Below are 19897 nucleotides of genomic sequence, written 5' to 3' on the forward strand. Positions count from 1 at the left end.
CTCCCCCCGCCCCGCCCCCGGCTGGCTATCTTATCTTGCTCTCTCATACATTCTCTTCTCCCTCAGCTGCAAAGTTTCAGTTATACAGAAGATATGCTGGGGGAAGATTTTATAAGGCAGTGGAAGAAAGGATGTGCCCAAGCCATGGAAAAATAATACACTTCTGTTGCAAGTCGTTGAAATGTATTGTAAATCGATGAGCTTTGAGGGTAAGGTGCCCAGAAGCCACGCTTGTCTAGCTGCCTCTGCTTTCCGTGCTTCTAGCTCTAAGCAAATGTGCATTGCTAGGCACTGTTCAGATGTCACCTTATTAGACTGGATTTGCTACTGTCATCATGCCATTTCATTAACCCCTCCGTTAAGGTTCTTACATAATTAAACAGATTGGTTTCCCAGACAGACAGCTCTTCCATAGTCAACCTGATGGCGTCGGTTCTAACACTTGATCGGCCTCTGGTAAGAGATAGATAAATGAACTAGTAAGATGAAGATAGCAGTAGCCCAATATGTTGATAATACTCATACAATAAATTATTGAGCACTAATGTACTGGGCACTGTAACAGTATTTAGGGATACAGTGTTGATGCAGCTTACATTACTTAATAAAGAGCCACTCTCCTGCTGTCAGAGGCCTGAGATAGGCCCCTTAAGGTTCCCATTTGGTGCAAGGGATCTAGTTCCCCTGGTCCTGGGAGTGCTCCCTGTCAGGTGTCCTTGTGGCCCCCATAAGGAATGGAGCGCTCTCACAAAGTCACTTTCTTTCTGGGGCAGCCTGCAGTCAGCAGATAGTCTTAGTCAGTGACCTAAGGGACCATGTGAAAGCCCATCTCGGCTTCAGAGTTCCCAGTGGGTCAGCTAAGGTTCCCTTGAGACTGCATTGTAGCCATATTCTCGCTCTGCCCAGGCTGCTTCCTTCCTTCCTTTCCACAGGTGGCTCCCTGGGTTCCACCAATTCCCATCTCTGCACGGGCTTCCCAGGGAGCTTGGCCAGTGACACGTGGTCCCAAAAGTGCGGGAAAGCATCTGCACTTGCTTGGACAAGGCTTTTGTTCTCTGGTAGAACACATGACCCCTAATGTACTGTGACAGTCCACTTGCCAGAGCAGCATGTAATGCGCTAGTGAGAGGTGTACGGTGCTTCCCTTTGTAGGCCAGGAGTGCAGGTAGGAGGTGGCGTCGCAGACCTGAGAACACTCATGGCAATGCATGCAGAGTGGAACCTCAGTATATGTGCTGCCGAAGCAAGCACAGCGCAGTAAGAGTGGAACCTCAGAACAAGAGCACTTGGCGTTGGGATTTGTCTGAACGGGAATGCAACTATGGTAAGTGGAAGTCCAGCCTCTCAGCTGTAAGGATGCGGCAAGAGTCCACTGAATATGATGAAATGGGGGCTGGGGATAGTCGCCCCCCTAAATGATCATGGTCCCGATTTCCAGACCTAAGTTAGTTGTTGGACTCAGACCCATTAACTAAAGAAGAAACTAGGACCACAGGCAGCAGGACTGCAGAGCACCACAGTGTACAGTAGCAACCCCCAGTTCTTCTCAGCCCTTCTCCAAGTTGCAGTTTATGTCTGGATTTACAGCCAGAGAGAGCCTCGTGCACGTGCAGGCGGGTTTTCCACGATGACTGGGTTATGGTGCTTAGAGCCCAGTCACCATTAGGAGGACATGGAGCCTGATGAGAAGAGCGGGGGGGGGGGTCCCCGAGGGCGTGACCCGGCACCTCGCTTCACTGGCTACTTCCTTGCTACCCCAAAGTGTGCAGCTCACCCCCCACCAGCCCCTATGCCATGCCATCTTGCCTTGGAGCCTGCAACTAACCACAGGAACTGAAACCTGAACCCAAATAAACCTCCTTTTGGTTATGGCTGTTGAGTGTTGTGTCTCGGGGGAGAAAAGTGACCAAGACCCCAGGTAAGGATAGACTGATGGACGGGGAATCCTTAGCACTTCTGTGTCTGTCTTGTACAGGGTTTGAGTTAATAGTAAAAGAGGGGCTTTAGAGCCCAAGTGATACTTGGGTGTCTTGGCACAGGACCTGCTCAGGGTATCCACAGGTCCACCTCGTCGTGGAGTTAGGGCAGCAATGAATATACTTGGTTGTTGTCTAGCCCACACATTGGTTCACTGTGAGGCCAGAGATACCATTGTGTAAAGATGAAGAGGGAACTTCAGAAACTTGCTCCTCCACACATGATACAGAACAATAATGTTGCAACGCAGGGAATGACAGTAATTCATGCCAAAAGATCTAGGGTGATGGTGCACATCATATCTCTGCTTAATTAATCTTTGTTTAATTATAGCCTAGACCAGTGGTGGGGAACCTACAGCACACATGCCACAGCCCACTGTTTTAGAAGGTTCACCATCATTAGCCTTAACCCCACATCCAGAGCTATACTCCTTTTATGTTTTTGAGACAGGGTCTCTCTGTATAGTTCAGGCCAGCCTCAAATGCATGGCAGTCCTCCTGCCTCAGTCTTGGTAGTACAAGGAATACAGGTGGGTGTGACAGGCCCAGCTAACACTCCCTTTTGGGTGGAGGGCAGGACCGTGTACAACACAAAGTTCTGGCTCTACACCTCCAATTTGAGACAGTTCAGAAGAGCCCGTCGGCTGCAGGGCTGTCTGTGGGATCCACTGAGCACTTGCTGTTCCAAACCCAGCCCTCCTCCTGCTTAATCTCAGCTTTCCATTCCTTCCAGAGGTGCTGACCCCAAAGCATCTCCTGGTAAACTTGCCACTCACTGTCCTCTCCTCGGAGTCTGCTCCCAGGAGCCCGACCTGAGTTTTGGAATTCTAATTCAGTGAGAAAAGATAATAGAAAAATCCTGTCACATCATTTGTACATCATAGAAAATTACAGCTCAGATATGCTGGTTTCCCTTTAGATTGTATGTCCTTTACCCTTCAGTAAAATTCCTAAGGAAAAGAAAGTTATGTTTGTAAACTTTTTTTTCTTGCAGATTTCTGTAGGTAATATATGTGCCGTATTTGTATGTTTGTATTTGCATTTGAGGAAGATTCCTCGGCACATTACCTAAAGAGTATGGATGAAATAACGTAGAAAGAAGGCAGGGCCATTGTGAGTTGTGCTGAATCTAAAATAACACTGCCCTTCAAGGTCCAAAGAAGTTAAAAATTGTGAAAGAGCATAAATTGTGAGTTCCAAAGAGAACAGCCTCCAAATCAGACCGTTTCAGAGTATTAGCACCAGGCAACGGAGTTTAAGATGAGCCTGGGCTGTACAGTGAGCCCAAGGCCAGGTGGACTATGTAGTGAGACCTGGTCTCTAAAAGAAAAGTAAAATATAGTAAAATAAATTGGAACTGAGCAGCATTTCTTTTTCTTTTTTTTTTTTTTGTATTTAATACAGAATCTACAGGATCCATAGGGTTTGACTACGCAGATAGGACTTATAGTGATCCTCCTGTTTTCAGCCTCCCAAGTGCTGGGATTGACCCACCACACCCAGTCTTAATCACCCCCTCAGCATGCCCCGGGGGGTTGGCCTGCACAGGACTCTAGGCATTGAACCCTGGCCCTTGCGCCTGCCTAAGCTGGCACTTTCATCCACTGAGCTATCTCGCTGGTCCTAAGCAGCATTTCTTAGTAAATTGAGACAATGAATTTATGTTGATGCATTAAAGGATAGCTGTAAAATCTGAAAAATTGTAAAAGTGATAGAGTTGTAGATTTGGTCTACACTAGCCTGACACCACATTCGTAATTATAGATTGCGGCTATGATGGCTTTCTGCCATACACACAAAATGGTAATGGTATCACCAAAAAGGAAGCTTAGATTTTTTTGTAAGGTAACAAGACTTGCATGACTTGTATTTATCATTTTCTGATTTCTTCATTGCCCTTTGTAATTCTTTGTTTGAGCCACATCAGAAGGGCCATTGACAGAGAACGGTGTCTAACGAAGATCTGACAGAGGGCAAAGTAGGTGAAATGGGGTATATGTTTCTTCGCTTGCCTGTTCAGGCTGGAACAAGAGTGAGGACTAGTGTAGACCTGAACAGTTTAGCCTTGTTCCTGTGCTAAGCTGAGGGGGTAGATTTTAGCTACCACAGATCATAGCATTTTGGGCTAGACATAACTAAGGTTTTGGAAAGATTTACGTGTATCTTGGGGGAAAAAAGGCAAAAGGTATAACTAAAGATAAACAGTCTTGAAGTATGAGGGCTAAAACCAGGAATAGGTTAGGATTTAAAGATATTGTCAAGTCACAGGGTTTTTTTTTCTTTTAAATAACAACAATGAGGGCCGGTCTGATAATTCAGGGGACTAAAGCGCCTCCTTAGGCAGAGCGCAGTGGCTGGGGTCCATTGTGCCATGCCAGTCCCACCCCCAGGGTGCGCTGAGACAGTGATTGGGACAGGTCGGGGTGGCACCTATAATCCCAGCACTTGGGAGGCTAAAAACAGAAGAATCACTACGAGTCTGATCTATGCAGTGAGACCCCGTAGACCCTGTAGACCCTGCCCTAAATACATAAATTGAAAACAAAGAAACAATCAAGCTCATTTACATGGTAAATTCAGTTTTATATGATAGAATAAGTACTGGATTTCATTATGAATACTTGCAGTTTTATTTCTGCCTTCATTCTAGTGCAGTCTCTTTTATGGCCAGATGGGTGTGTAACTGCACATGTTATTTATTGATTTGAAATTCAGAAGTGGATAACAGCTGTGCCTGGTTGCTCACATTTTCTTATTTTGTCATATGTATCTAATTAAGAAAGATAGGTTCTAAAGATAAGATTTCTAAACAGAAACCTTTGAAGTGCGACACCTGGAACAAGAATACAGATATACATAAGCCTGGCATATATATATATATATATATATATATATATATATATTTTTTTTTTTTTTTTTAATTTGTTATGTACTAGGTACCAAGTCTCACTATGCAGCTTGGACTCATAGTGATTCTCCTGTTTTCAGCCTCCCCAGCTGTGGGATTACGGCACGTGCCACCATGCCTGGACTCATTCACCAGCTCAGTGAGCCTGAGGGTGGGACCAGCGTGACCTGTGGTACCAGGGATCGAACACTGGTCCCTGCACTTGCCTAAGCAGATGCTTACTCCACTGAGCTAGCTCACTGGCCCTTGTTTAGTATATATTTGTGATGCATAATAAATTCATTCATCTTAGGGAATTGATATATACAGACATGTCCCATCTCATCCCTTTTACTTGTACTTCCCGTCCTCCCCTCCGGTCTGTTTCCCCATCCCTACACCTCCTTTCTATGAGGCCTGAAAAGCATCATATAGGTTTTTGGCCTGAAGCCAGACTCCTCACTAATTCTTTTCTTTTTTTTTTTTTTTTGGCATAACCAGGGATTGAACTCCAGCCCTTATTCTACTGAGCTATCTCCCCAGCCCATAATTCTAGCAAAACAAACAAACCCACTTCATTTGCAAATTTTATGAAAGCTATAACAACTGCACCCCTTCTGGGGGCCCCAGAAGCCTGGAGATCCCTGAAGCATCACTCTGAATGGGCAAAATTGAGAAAGTATTTTTTAGACACGGGCCACAGGGTGAATACATACAAAGCTAAGGAACAAACTTAGAGGGATTCTCTGAACAGAGTGCGTCATATGCAGTGGACATGCGCCTGAAGACTTGGCAGTGGTGTTGGCTATTGCAGTGTACCAGCCAAAACAAATGCTGCTATGGTTGCAGTCGCTAAGCCTGCTGGCTTTGAAATTATGAACTTCTTCACCTGCACTTTTCAATATTCTGAGCATCTGCGCTGTTGCAAATACTGTATTCTATGACAATGCACTATTTAAAATTTACATAAGCCTGACTTGCCCAAAGTGTGGCCATGCTCTACACTGAACTAGTAACTGATGGCTATGCTGCCTAATAGGCAGGAACAGTAGTTGTCGAAGAATGAGACGCCAAACTGTGTGATCACGGCTCATCTCTGTCATGTAGGTACGCGTTAGAAATCCATAGTTTATGTAATACTGTGGGGAGGGGGGAATAAAAACTAGGAATCCTTTAAAAGAGTGTTTCTTCCTTGTAGCATTATTATCTGGGGAGATAGCTCAGTGGCATAAACACCTGCCTGGCACATGCAAGGGCCTGAGTTTGATCCCCAGTACCCACCCACAAAAACAGTATAGCATTATGGGATAAATTGACATCCACAAGAAATATTCTTGGTGAAGCTGGAGGGAGTTCTGGGTTGGGAGCCAAGAAATCTGATTTGTAGCACCTGCCTGGCAAGGGCAAGGTCCTGAGTTTGATCTCTGATACAAAAAAAAAAAAGAGATCATTTTAGATAGATCTGCTATACATGATTATTAATAGTTTCAATGTGGAACAGAATGAGGATAATATCATTTATCAAATACTGTTATACACTTTAATGTATATGTAGTCTTTATAAGTATAACAATTCTGCATATAGATAGTATTATTTACTTTTTTTTTTTTTGGCAGAACTGGGGATTGAACTCAGACCCTTGCACTTGTCAGAGAAATGCTTATTCTACTGAGCCATCTCCTTGGCCCCAGTATTATTTACTTTTTATGAATGAAAAATATAACTTAAGAGGTTAAGAATTAATGTCTCCTAAGTACTCAAATAATTGAGCTCAAAGACTAAAGCACATACCATATTATTGATCAGCCAAGCTACTTTAATTCTCTGTGTTCTAGTATATGATAATGTTCAAAAAATAAGTCTTAACTCAGGCACATGTAAGATTAAAAGAACAGGTCATGTATTTCATTCCACTCATTAAGCAAATAGTAGCCAGTAGCGGCCACACTATGTCAGTTCAGGGAATGTCTGTGGAAATAGGATATTTATAAGAAAATGAGATTGCTGGGTGAGATGCAGAACTAAACTCTTTTGGGTTATGTTTCCTACTGTATAAAATGTGCCCTTTACCAGAAAGAAGTCCACAAGTCAACAGGCATCATTACAAACTTTAGAACCTATGATCAGGAAATACATACCTGGGGCAGGGGTGTAGCTCCGTGACAGAGCACTTGTCTAACATGCAAAGCCAGGGTTTAATCCCCAGCAGGGGGATGGGAAGGAAGAGGGGTAGATGTCACCACTCTGGCCAATCTGAGGGTAGCCTTCACTCCCTTACATGATTGACAGGACAAATCACCCACCTTTTTGTCATATTTCTAGGTATTTAGACAGCTTATCTTCACAGCTTCCATTACTTGGAAAATAAGGCATATTCACTTATAATTCCTAGGATCCTGTCATCACACCTGCATGATCATTCTAAAGAGAACTTCTGTCTAAAGGGGATCTACACAGCACAGCACTTGAAGGTTCACCCCTGAGCAGGAATACTAAAGATATTACTAGAACTTTGTTACACTAACATGATTACCCTTCATCACAATGGTCCTAGAATAAAATTTCACTGTTGTTTTTTGGTTTGGGGTGCCTGAAACTGCACCCAGGGCCTCATGCCTGCTAGGCAGGTACTCTACTAAGCTACACTTCCAGCCCTAAGATACATTTTTCTACTGCTAATGATTGTCTAGTATTTCCTTGGGTTCAGTTACTGTGCCAAATTTACAGATTATATCTATGAATACCTCAGTCCTCTGGTACTGGTTATCCCATTTTCCAGGTGTGTAAATGAGATTCAAATAAATAGGTAAAAATACCTGTTTGAAGCCAGCTATCTGGGAGGTCATGACCACATGGTCTGGAGTCTGGTGTCCAGCTCCCCGGAAGGACTGGTTACAGAGTCATGCCTCAGCATCTTAGGCCCAGTGTTCTTCACATCCCTCGAGCCCTTCAAGCCCCACTTTTCTCACCAGCAAGAGAATAACCTGCTCTATCTTCCTTGTAGCTGATCAGGAAGATGAAAAGAGAGCGATTTGTAGGGGCTTTGAAAACCTCAAAGGTACACAAATGTAAGATAGACTCCTGACGAAGTTAGGAAACCAGAGTGACTCATTCGAATAGTGTCCCTCTATGCATTACCACTGCATGCTGAGAGACAGGCTTCAGGGATCAGCAGAGTAAATAGCAAAGGTCTGGCCTGAAGACATAATCCCAAGGCCATTTGTGACAGTCTCCATCTCTGCAGTTCTTCCTGTACCGTTTAGGGGGGCCTGTGGTCTTTTATCATGAGTGACCCTCAGATCTTATGCTATTCCATCAGTGCTGTTGAAAGAAATACAACACGATCCACATATGCATTACATGACATACATGATTTCAAATTTCCTATTAGAACTATTAGAACTGTTTTTCCTATTAGAGGGAAAAAAAGAGATGACTTTATTTTATTTAGGTAACATACCTAAAATAGTTTCTTTTCAACATATATCCAAGGTACAAATTACCAATGCACTTTAATCTTTACATTAGCCAGGTGAGGGAAGCCCGGCCTGGATTTCCTGCTCATGGCCTGTGTCTATCCTGAGCACATTTCAGGTGTGCAAGAGCCACATGGAGCAAGCGGCTGCTGTGCTAGAGGCTAGGGCTCAGCCCTTGGCCTCATAGGCCAGGCTCCCAGAATTGGGACCTCTTGTTTCGCCTTCGTGGACTTCCTAAGGGGTCTGTAGGTGCTTCTTCAGACTTTTCCTGTGTTCTTTCGGAGCTCAGCTTACACTTCCCTGCAGGTGATGTCCTCTGTTATTAAAAGGAGACAAACCCTGAGTTCACTCCCTCTACCACAAATTCTCCTTCCAGGAACAAATGACATACACATATCTATCTGTGCCATAAGGCGCTTCTTAAAGTGGCCAGGTGCTGGAACATTTGGGTCAGTGATAGTGGTGCCTTAAGAATAGAAAGGAGATCAGAAATGCTGCTCACCTAGTGACGTAGACGTCGTAAGGTTGTAACGCGAACCATTACTTACATGTTTGTGGTGTTTCTGGTGCCCAAAAATAAACAACTATGCTTATTGACAGTTGTTAACATCTGTGGCTTGACAATTATGTACATTGCATAAAGCTTGGAATAACGTTATGTTACTGGTTCATGTGTCTACTATACTGTACCCTTTTTCGAGTACATTCTTACCAAAGGTTTTATATTATTTTTTAGGTACCAGGAATTGAACTCAAGACCTTGTGCTTGCCAGGCAGGCACCGTGCCAGTGAGCTATCTTCCCAGCCCTAATGAAGTAGCCTCTTCAATTTTTTTTTAAGAAAAAGTTTTGTTTTTTTTTTTTCCCTTGGGGGAGGATGAAGAAACATCAAGATACTGACATGTAAAAAAAAAAAAAAATCCCCCCCCTCAAAAAAAAATTCCCTAGGATGAAGGTGATCATGATGTATATCAAAAGTGTACCAATAAAGTTCATAAAAACAAAAGAATAGGGTCGGCCAGATAGCTCAGTGGACTAAAGTGCCTGCTTAGGCAGCCCACAATGGCGGGGCTTTGATCCCCAGCACTGCAAGCCATACAGGCCCCGCCCCCAGGCGCATTGGAAGGGCGATTGAGACTGGGCGTGGTGGTGCCCACCTGTAATCCCAGCGCTTGGGAGGCTGCAAACAGGAGGATCACAGCGACTCCAGTGAGACTCTGTATACCCTGTACTAAATACATAAAAAATAAAATAAAGGAAAGGTTTCCTGTATAACAGCATTCAGGTTGTGCAGCAGGGGCCCCAGTGCCTCAAGTTCACGAGTGGTTAAGAGGCCGTATAGGTGATGCGCCTGTGCCAGCCGGTTTCTCAAGCCGGCCCTGTGAGTTCCGCACAGTGAGGACGCTTCGGCTTCAGTGGTGCATGCCTGCACGGGAGCTCATACACGGAAAGTGGGGTTTTCCAAAACATGTATTGCTGAGCTAATCTGCCACGGACTTGTTACCCAGTGCATGCACCCGTATACTTTCATTTGCCCTACTGTACAGATCTAGCCTTATTCTTTCTGAATACTTACTGTATCATCTCTTTCCACATCAAGCTTCTAGGTCACACACAGGCGGTCTTTTTTTTTTTTTTTTAAGTCAGGGTCTCTCTATGTAGCTCAGGCTGCCTTGAACTCACTGCGATCCTCCTGCCTCTTTCTCCTGAGTGTTGGGATGTGCACGACCACGCCCGCCCGCAGGTCCTCTTCTAGTGACCTTTACCATAGTGTAGGATACAACCAGTGATCAGCAGTTGCCTGTAACAAAAGGAACTTCCTCTCGTTGGTCGCTAGGGGGAGACACACAAGCACTTGGGTCCAGCAGCTGCTGCCCCCCCAACCTCGCCAGTGGGTGGTGCAAGATTGTGACTGCACCCGCTTTCCATTGGCCCTGAGCCCCGGGGGATCCTTGCGGAGCAGCTCTCGCGCAGCCTGACCAAGCTGAGCTCTCGCTGAGGAACCTTGACAGAGGAGGCTTGGCCCTTACTAGCTTTGAAGAAGTAACTCTGGCCCTTAGCAGGTACTCTACAACCTGTGGCCACGACCGCTTTGTATGCGCATCACCTAGTCCTAGGCCAATTTATTCTGGTAATAAAAGCTAATTAGGTAATCTGAACTGCTACAAGAGGTTTTTGATCAAGGACTGAATTTTTTATTTTTTCACTGAAAGGAGGTCAATGCTTAATTTTGCAATTTAAATAATGCTGACACTTGAAAGAAGCCTGAGGCAGATGAAGGAAAATTACCTTCTCATACACAGAAATGGAAACAACCTGTTTATATTTATTAGTTTGACCGCCCAATTTAAGGCAATTCCTATCTTGGTGTGCGAAGAATCTTCCTTCCTGACTGACTGACCCTGGCTCTTTATGAAACCCCACCTGCTCAGTTGTATAACCCTAATACTGCACGGAAAACACAGGAGAAATAAGCTAAAGAACAAGTAGTTGCAAAGTGCTTACAAGGGCTGGGGGATAGCTCAGCGGAATAAGCACCTGCGTGGCAAGGTGCTTATTCTTTGCACACCAAGATAGGAATTGCCTTAAATTGGGTGGTCAAAGGTCCTGAGTTCAATCCCCAGTACCAAGAAAAAAAAAAAAAAAGTACTTGCAAATGTAGCAAAGGAAGTAAAGAGAGAACTAAACATAAGAGCAAAAAACCATAAGGGCACATAAATACAGAAAACAAAATATGGGAGTTTATTAATGAAACAAAAGATAATTTGGCCAGAGAAACATCCAGCAGAATTTGTAAAGAAAAAAAAAAAAAAACCAAGAAACTAACTAACCGAAGGAGAGATATAAAGAAACAAGAGGCAAAACAGAAAAATAGTTCCAGACATAGCTAGTTTTAAGAAATAATAAACTAGGGGCCAGGGAGATGGTTCAGTAGGTTAAGTGCTTCCCTGGCAAGCACAAGGACCTGAGTTCAATCCCTGGTTCCACAAAAAAAAAAAAAAAAAAGAAATAATAAACTAACACTTTGCAGCATTAACTTAAAACTAGATGAAATGGACCAATATCCCTAACATGTGCCCTCCCCTGAACTCCAGAAATCTGAATGACTAATTATCTCATTCCATAGAGTAAACTGGGAATGAAGCCTCTAGAGAAGGAAAGAGAAAGAAAGAAAGAAAAAGAAGAGAGAGAGAGACAGAGACAGAGACAAAGACAGAGAAGAGACCACAAAAATTGTAAAGATGAGTTCAGTTACATTTTGAAAGAACAAATATGAGTCGCTTTCAGAAAATAAAAGGAAAGTCAGTTACTATTTTGTGGTTATGTAAGAGTGACATCCAAAGCAGCTAAGGGTAGGTAACTTCCTTCATGCACTCAGTGAGTCGAAAGATTTTTGACGAAGGTTAATTATATTGTTAATGTTTCATTTTAGCAAAAATGTCTAAAATATGTTTTGTTAACAATTTTTAAATTTTCTTTATTATTAAATAGTCCCCTCCATTTCTTGTTTTTTATTTATTTAATTTGTTATTTTATTTTCTTATTAATTTTATTGTGAAACAAATAGCAATGAGACCATTTCAAAACATTAGTAGGACAGTTACAATAATTAATACTTGGTACATTGTTGTCTTCGTAGTAATTATTTATGGTACAAGATGCAGACATGATGTCCTGTCCAAACACTATTAGTACAAATCTTTCTTCTCATTGAATTAAGAGAAAGTAGGTGTATATCTATCCTATTTTGTATATACAGATATCTATATAGCTATATAGATATATAGATATATTTCACTGCAAAATGGTCCTTCATTTATACCCCCCTTTCTGTTTACTTTTGTCAGAGATGGGTATTCCATTGCCATTTAAATATTGTAGGTGCATGAATTCAGCAAAATAATCTCATATAGTCCAGTAGTCCATAATAGTAATGGATTATCGATAGTACTGGCTATGTCAGAAGTTGTTGACTTGAGCCTTTTACAGCTCTGCATACTAATATGGCTTTACTTTTTAGATAATTTTATTGAGAAACAAATTGCAATGACAGTTTCAAAACTGATTACTAACAGTTTCAATAATTAATACATTGCATTTTTTTTGTCTTAGTGGTTATTTGTTGTACAAGATGCAGACATGATATCCTGTCCATAAACACTATTAGAGCAAATCTCTGTATTCATTGAATTAAGAGAATGCAGCTGTATATCTATCCCAACTATTTTGAATATACAGATACAAAATGGTCGCTCATTTGTACCACCCTTTTTTATTTAGTTTGTCAGAGAAGGGTATTCCATTGTCATTTGAGTATTGTAGGTGGGTAAATTCAGCAAAATATTCCAATATAGCCCAGTAGTCCATTATAGTAATGGGTTTCCTGTAAGACTGGCAATATCAGAAGTTGTTGACTTGAGCCTTTTACAGCTCAGCATATTAATGTGGCTTTATATTTTATGCTTCATTTTTATACTTTTCTGCTGGATGGTTAAGACCAAGATAAAGCAAGACCTATATAACAAGAAATGTAACTTTTGTATCTGATAAGGTCAGTCAAATCCCCTCAGGATTTATCCTGAAACCCTATACCACAGTTTGTAGATCCTTTGTCAGTGTCAGCCATGTGGATGAGTTATGGCCATTGCTTGACCAATTTGCTCTCTGTGAAAGCCTGAGAGAATGTTTTCTCTCCATGTGACTCTCCTTAGGCATGCTATACATTTCTTCTTTGTCCCCATAATCTCCTTGATCAGAAAATTTGGGACACAACTGAGTTACATGATGTTACAGTACCAGTTCTCTTATGTCCTGAGTCTTCACTGACCTTGAAAGGCTAGGGGAAAATGTTGGCTGTCCTTGTGGCTCTTCTTTTTCTCTAATTTTTGATCTGCAAACTTAGGCTGTTAACCCTCCAGAAGAGAAGCTTATTAATATTACCCTACAACCTAGGCTGTTGAGCTTAACCTCACTATCTGTCTAAATATCAAACATCTTAGGTATAACATGGAACAGATATTTTCCAGCCAATATTGATATGTTAAACTTTAAGTCCCTACAGAATATGATGAAAAAATTTAAAAAATAAATATTTAAAAAATAGGAATAAACAGTTACATATTTTTACACAGAAATTGAGAAATCTAACCATATACAGCATTGTAGGAGGACAGTCCTGTGACATTATTTAAAACATGTATTATAACCATATGAACCTTACACTGAAGACTTGATGAAGACACATAGTCGGCTTTATTTTCCTCTGCATCTATATGGCCTACCGCAGTTCCTGATGTTTTGTAACTACTCTATAAATATAGTAGCATGCAAAAGCAAGTTTTGAAGGCCCTGTTTTATGTTTAGCATATATTTAGCCAATAAGCTCTGAATCTCTCTGCCATGGGCAGAGTCGTGGCCTCTCCAAGACAGTTGTGGCGTAGTGCCTGGAGCCTGTAAGTATGTTAGGCTGCCTGGGGGTGGGGCTTCAGGTCACAGATGGGTGAAAGGCTGGCAGTGGACCTTAGAAACAGGTGATCCTAGGTTACTCCCGTGGGCCCAGTGCAAGCACAGGCTAGGTCCTTAAAAGCACAAGAGGGAGGTCCGGGAGAGAGAGAACAAGAGATACAGCAATACACAAGGGACTGAGCTTAGCCTTGCTCCTTTCCAGGGGAGGAAGGGGCCCTTGGCCAAGGAGAGTGGCTCACCACCCCCTCCAGGACCAGGGCAGTTCACAGAGGCTGCAGGAAGGTGCGCATCTTGGTAATTTACACCTTGATTCTGGTCAGTGAGGTCTGTGTTGACTTCTGATCTTCAGAGCTGCTCTATAATCTGTGTTGTTGTGAGCCACCGATTTATTTTAGTGACAATCAAAATGACTGCTTTCCTAATTGTCATCGTTTACATTTAAAATTATAGTTTGTTGTGTGAGGGGCAAGTTCTTGGTGATGTTTCCAGGCTGGCTTTGAATTTTCCACCTTACCAGATCAAACTCTGGGAACCAGGGTTCCAGGCAGGACCCACCTCAGTGGGGTTCTGTTTTGGTTTGATTTTGGTGGGACTGAGGATCCAGACAGACCCTCAAGCACACTAGGCAAGCAATTTACTACTGAACTCAAGATGGTTCTCTTATGTTAGTTTGTGGTACTAGACATTTGCAATTGAACCTAGATTTAGCACTAAGCTATATCCCTAGCCCTTCTTTATTTTGTGTTCTGAGACAAGGTCTTAGTAAATTTCCTAGGCAGGACTAAAATTTGCAGTCCTCCTGCCTCAGCCTTCCAGAGAGCTGGGATTACAAGCATGTACCACCATGCCTGTATTTTTTTTTTATCTATATGAGTTCCCTGTTTTAACAACATTGATACACATCATTTTAGAATTTTACTTTTATTCACTGCTGCCCATATTTTTTTAAAAATAGGCCTTATGATCTTGAGCAAGTTATTTAATTGTTTTCAGAACATAGCTTCTGGAGATTGAGGTACATTCGTTGTTCATGCTATGTGTTACATATTCTGTATATGTTTACGTGTTGTTGAAGTATTAATGACAATGTTTTAAAGCACTCAGAGAAGAGGTTTTCAGTTAGTCATTAGTATATAGCTAGTGAACTCTTTTAACTAGTGTTGTAGTCAGGGATTTATAAGGGGAAACAATACAATATGGGATGCTTAATTGTAAGATTATTTTATAATAGTCACTCAAAGAGTCATATACAAAAGGAGTTCCAGAAACCTGCCCCTACACTAAAGACTGAAGACTCCAGCTGAGGGCCTGTACCCCACGATAATGTCCTGCATGAGTCCAGGTGAAGACGTAGAGCTCATAACAATGCCTCCCACAAGCCCAACTGGAAGCCTAGAGCCCATGACAATGTCTCATGCAGGCCCACTTCATGGGTCTGCACTGGAAAGGCCCAAAGGTCATGGTGGAAGCTAGAAACTCTGTGTCAGCAGGATGGAGGGTCTGTGCCAGTAGGCTGAGGGATCCGCACTGGGACCAGGAAGCAGCACTCAAAGTGAAAACCAGAGCTCCCCCAAAAGTACCACAGCCATCCTCAGTGACAGCGAGGTCCCCAGCTCCTCTCATGAGGAGGAAAGCTGAGTTCCCATCAGGAAAGCCAGCCCAACAAGCTTCTCCAGGAGACTGAACAGTGCACCATCTTCCCCTCCAGAGCCAGGAAGCAATGCTCAGAGCAAGGACCAGAGTTCTCCCAACCAGAGGCTTTGCCAGTTAGCTCAGTTGTTTAAAGTGCCACTTGGGCGAATTCAGTCAGGCCTATAATATGGTGGTTCAATTCTCAGTTCCAGAAGCTGCACCAGACCTGCCCTGAAGTAACCAGGGGGGAAAAAAAAGCTCCTCAGAGTTCTCCCAACCCCTAAAGAGGACTGTAACCATTCCCAGTGACAACAAGGTCCCGAGTGCCTTCAATGATGAGAGCAGCTGAATTCATCAGGAAAGTCAGCATGACAAGGTCCTCCAGGAGAACAGCAGCTCCCTACATTTTCCCAACAGCTTTTTTTCCAGTTCTGCCCCTGTTTTTTCTTGATAATGTATTTGGCTCAGGGTCTCACTATGCAGCTTGGACTCCCAGTGATCCTCCTGTTTTCAGCCTCCCCAGCACTTGGATTACAGGCATGCACCACCACGCCGGGTCTCATTGGCTCAGTATACCCCGGGGCGCAGCCAGCGCAGCATGTGCCGGGGATCAAACCCCACTCCCTGCACTTGCCTAAGCAGGCATCTGGTCTGCTGAGCCATCTCCCCGGCCCCACTTCTACCTCTTTTGCTGCCAGCAACAATCCTCAGGTGGGCCTCCTATACCGAGCACCACACTGGTTTAGTTCAGTGGGGTGCTACAGGTTGACCACTGGCAATCCACCACGAGTAAGCTCTAACCTCTGCACCAGACAGGCTCTCAGAAGGTTTCCAAAGCAGTGATGAGGGACCTAACCCACCCTCCCCATAGAAGAAGTTGCAGGTTCACTGACTCCCATTGTGGAGAAAATAATTTTCAGGATGTATCAGTAAGAGGCATGATGGGATTTATTAGGCACAAATGTTAAAGTACTTCAAGAAATAAGAGTTTGAGCCCTGGAGAGAGAGAGAGAAAGAGAGAGAGGTGAACTGTGGTCTGGATCTGGGTATATTTACAGGATTGGGAGGTGTCTGCAAGGTGGGAGATCTAGGGTTGTTACAGCAGAATGGACCCAATGCAATGAAACAGAGCACCAAAGAGATCTAGGAGCCTGCAATGTCATTACACTGATGGGCCTGACTGGGATCATGCCCACAGAGTCAGAGCCCTACCTGGGGGCTTTTATGGAGACAGCAAGTAGGAGGTACAGCAGCAGATTTGGCACATTATGGCTGGAGGGTTGAGTGACATCACAGCATATTATGGTTGAAGGGTTGAGGGACATCATGGATCACCAAAGGAGTTTAAGCATCTCAAATTACATTGCAAGGCCTCAGTTACACAAAGACAATACAGACAGGGGTCCTACAGATGAAGAAACGAGATGAAGAAATGTTCAGTTTCAGGCTTATCTGGGCATATCCACTTGGTTTTGGCAGACGTTCTTGGTGGGTATTTATTTAAAATTTCAATTCCCCTTCGGGGGGGGTGTGTGTCTCTGCTGTGTCTGGTTACCACCTGTTGGGGTCTGGGTTCATGAACGGTGTCACACGTTTTTGAGGGTGAGATACCACTGCCTGCTAACAGTGCTGCTTTGAGGGTCGTGGTCTGCGGGAGGGAGGCCGACTCACAGGTGGAAAGACTGGGCCCTGGCCCTGGCCACAGGCCTCCTGTATCTTTTGTCAAATGAGTTTCCTGGAAGGGAAAAAGACTTGACTAACATTTTTATCCTAAAACTGCAGTCTTTCTCAAAAGTACAATTGTAAAATTCTAAATTTTCCTTGTCTCCTTTCTCCTGATCTTTCTGTCTTCTATCCTACCTCCAACTGGCTTTGCAAGAATTTCATAATTTTAATTTTTGAATGCCTGTCAAAGAATTATACCTTGTGCTACTGTTTGATCAGCGTCTAAGTGTTATTCCTTCTTTTGTTCATTTGTTATTTTCAGTGGTGGGGACTGAACCCAGAGCCGCACATGCAGCAAGCAAATACTGTTTCACTGAGCTACATCCCCAGCCCCATTGTTGCTCAATCTTTTTTTTTCTTAAATGTATACTGAAAGGGAAAAATTGTACAAGAAAAAATTGTTTTTAAAAACTTTGTTCTCTTTGACGCTGCTTAGTTCTGTAACAGTTTCATGACTCTTCAATTGCTTTCCTGACCCCTGTCACCAGGAAAGCATAACCAAATCTTATTGTACCACACTTTGTGGTCATTAATCTAGTCTTAGAACTTATGGTCATTAATCTAGGCCTGTAGTGGGTGATCTTGCCCTGCTAACTCACCAGCAGAACTGCCAGGCTGTCCTGTCATGTCTTTGTAACCCCTGCATATACCTCTAGTTATGGTTTGTGTCTACATGTCCCCTCAAAGCCTCATGTAGTCATGGGGTGGCTTCTAGAGTTTATGATTGATTCATGATCCAATGCTTGAATTATGGGTGTGAGTGCTACATGTGCCCTGGGACAGATAGCTTGAAAGCAATATAAGGAAGGGTGAGAGGCTTGTCCTCAGCCTCTGCTCCACCCATTTGCTCTTGCTGCTTTTGCTGTTTTTTACCTCCATGAACTGCTGCCCTCTGCCATGTGCTACTCTGCCTTGGAACCAGCCAAGTATGCACTGAAACCTTTACAAATTGTGATCTAAATAAGCCTTTCCTTCCTTAATATTGGGTGTCAGGTATTTTGTCCCAGCAACAAGAGAAAAGCAACTGAGACATCTCAGAGAAATGCTTGCTTAAGCAAGGAAGATCACTTGGCAGTCTAAGTGCCTGCCTACCAAGCACAAGGACCCAGGTTCAATCCCCAGTACCGCATGCCATTCCAGCCCTGAACTGTGCTGGCCATTGAAACTGGGTATGGTGACACATGTCTGTATTCTCAGTGCTGGGGAGGCTGAGACAGGAGGATCACTAGGAATCTGAGCTGTGTAATGAGACCCTGTACCAGATAGATACATAAATAAATAATCTTTAAAAATATTTTTAAAATGCTGGCCCACAGATTCTTGCTACCTGACTTTTGTTGGACGTTATTCCAACCAGGACCACCAGTATAAAATAAAGCTGTTGGCTACCTCCTGACTTTCGAAGGTGTTGTTCCTTTGTGGAACTCAGTTTTGCTGCAACAATACTACAAAATCACACAAGACATGAAATCTACTCACTTGGAAAAACCTAGATATTGAGCCCTTTATCAGAGTGCCTTTCATGGAGAATGGGGGACTAGGTCTCTTCTTTGTCTACTAATGGAATAGTCCTTGTTACTTGTTAGGGTTCTTATGCAAGGCAAACAATATAGTACAGGACACATTTTACAATATTTTACAATGAATAACCCAAGAATCACATACGACAAATGCAGGAAATCTGTCCTCACACTAAATACTAAAAAATTCAGCTGAGGGCCTAGATCCTAATATCCTGGATGAGTCCAGCTGGAAACCTAGAGCTCATAACAATGCCTCCCACAAGTCGTAAAGGCCCAAAGGTCAGTGGTGGAAGCTAGAAAGTCTATGCCTGCAGGATGAAGGATCTGTGCTAGCAGGCTGGGGGATCTGAACTGGAGCTAGGAAGCAAGGCTCAAGGAAGCACCAGAGCTCCCACAAAAGTACCACAGCCATCCTCAGCAGCAGTGAGGTCCCGAGCTCCTCCAGCGATGAGGAAAGCCGAGTTCTCATCAGGAAAGCCAATGTGACAAGCTTCTCCATGAGGATGAGCAGTGTACCACCTTCCCCTCTGGAGCCAGGAAGCGATGCTTAAGATGAGGACCAAAGTTCCTCCAAAGTTCATTGGGAAAGCCAGCATGACAAGGTCCTCCAGCAGAATAGCCCAAGAGAGCTAGAAGCTTCCAACAGCTGCAACAGCTTCTCTAAACAGCATCCCTAACAACGTTTTGGCAGCTTCTCCTATTCTGCCTTTTATGCTGCTGGAAACAGCCCTCATGTTGGCCTTCCACACCCAGCACCAATTCAACTGGGTGTAATAAGTTGACCACCACTTAGAAATCCACAGGGTCTACAAGGTCTCACTACACAGATCAGACTTACAGTTATTCTCCTGTTCTCAGCCTTCCAAGTGCTGGGATTACAGGCTCACGCTACCATGCCCAGTGTTCCACATGTGTTTTTGAAAGAAAAAAATCTTTCTTACTTTCTCTACAGCTAGCCTCAGGTGAGAAAACCTTTTTTCAGAGACAGCAACCAGGGATATTTCTTCTAAAAGAATTATTGCAGTAGAGAATTTGGAATTTGAATCATAGATTATAGAGCTAGATAAAATCCTAACCCATCTCCAACACCTTCATTTAAAACTTCGGGTCTACCCAAATATGAGAGTTGGTAGTTGAGACAGGGAGATTGGTAATATTCAGACTTTGGGGGTGCTGGGGAGATGGCTCAGTGGAATAAGCGCTTCCCTG

This window comes from Octodon degus, unplaced genomic scaffold, assembly GCF_000260255.1.
Source record: "Octodon degus isolate 3935 unplaced genomic scaffold, OctDeg1.0 scaffold00065, whole genome shotgun sequence".
NCBI lineage: Eukaryota > Metazoa > Chordata > Mammalia > Rodentia > Octodontidae > Octodon > Octodon degus.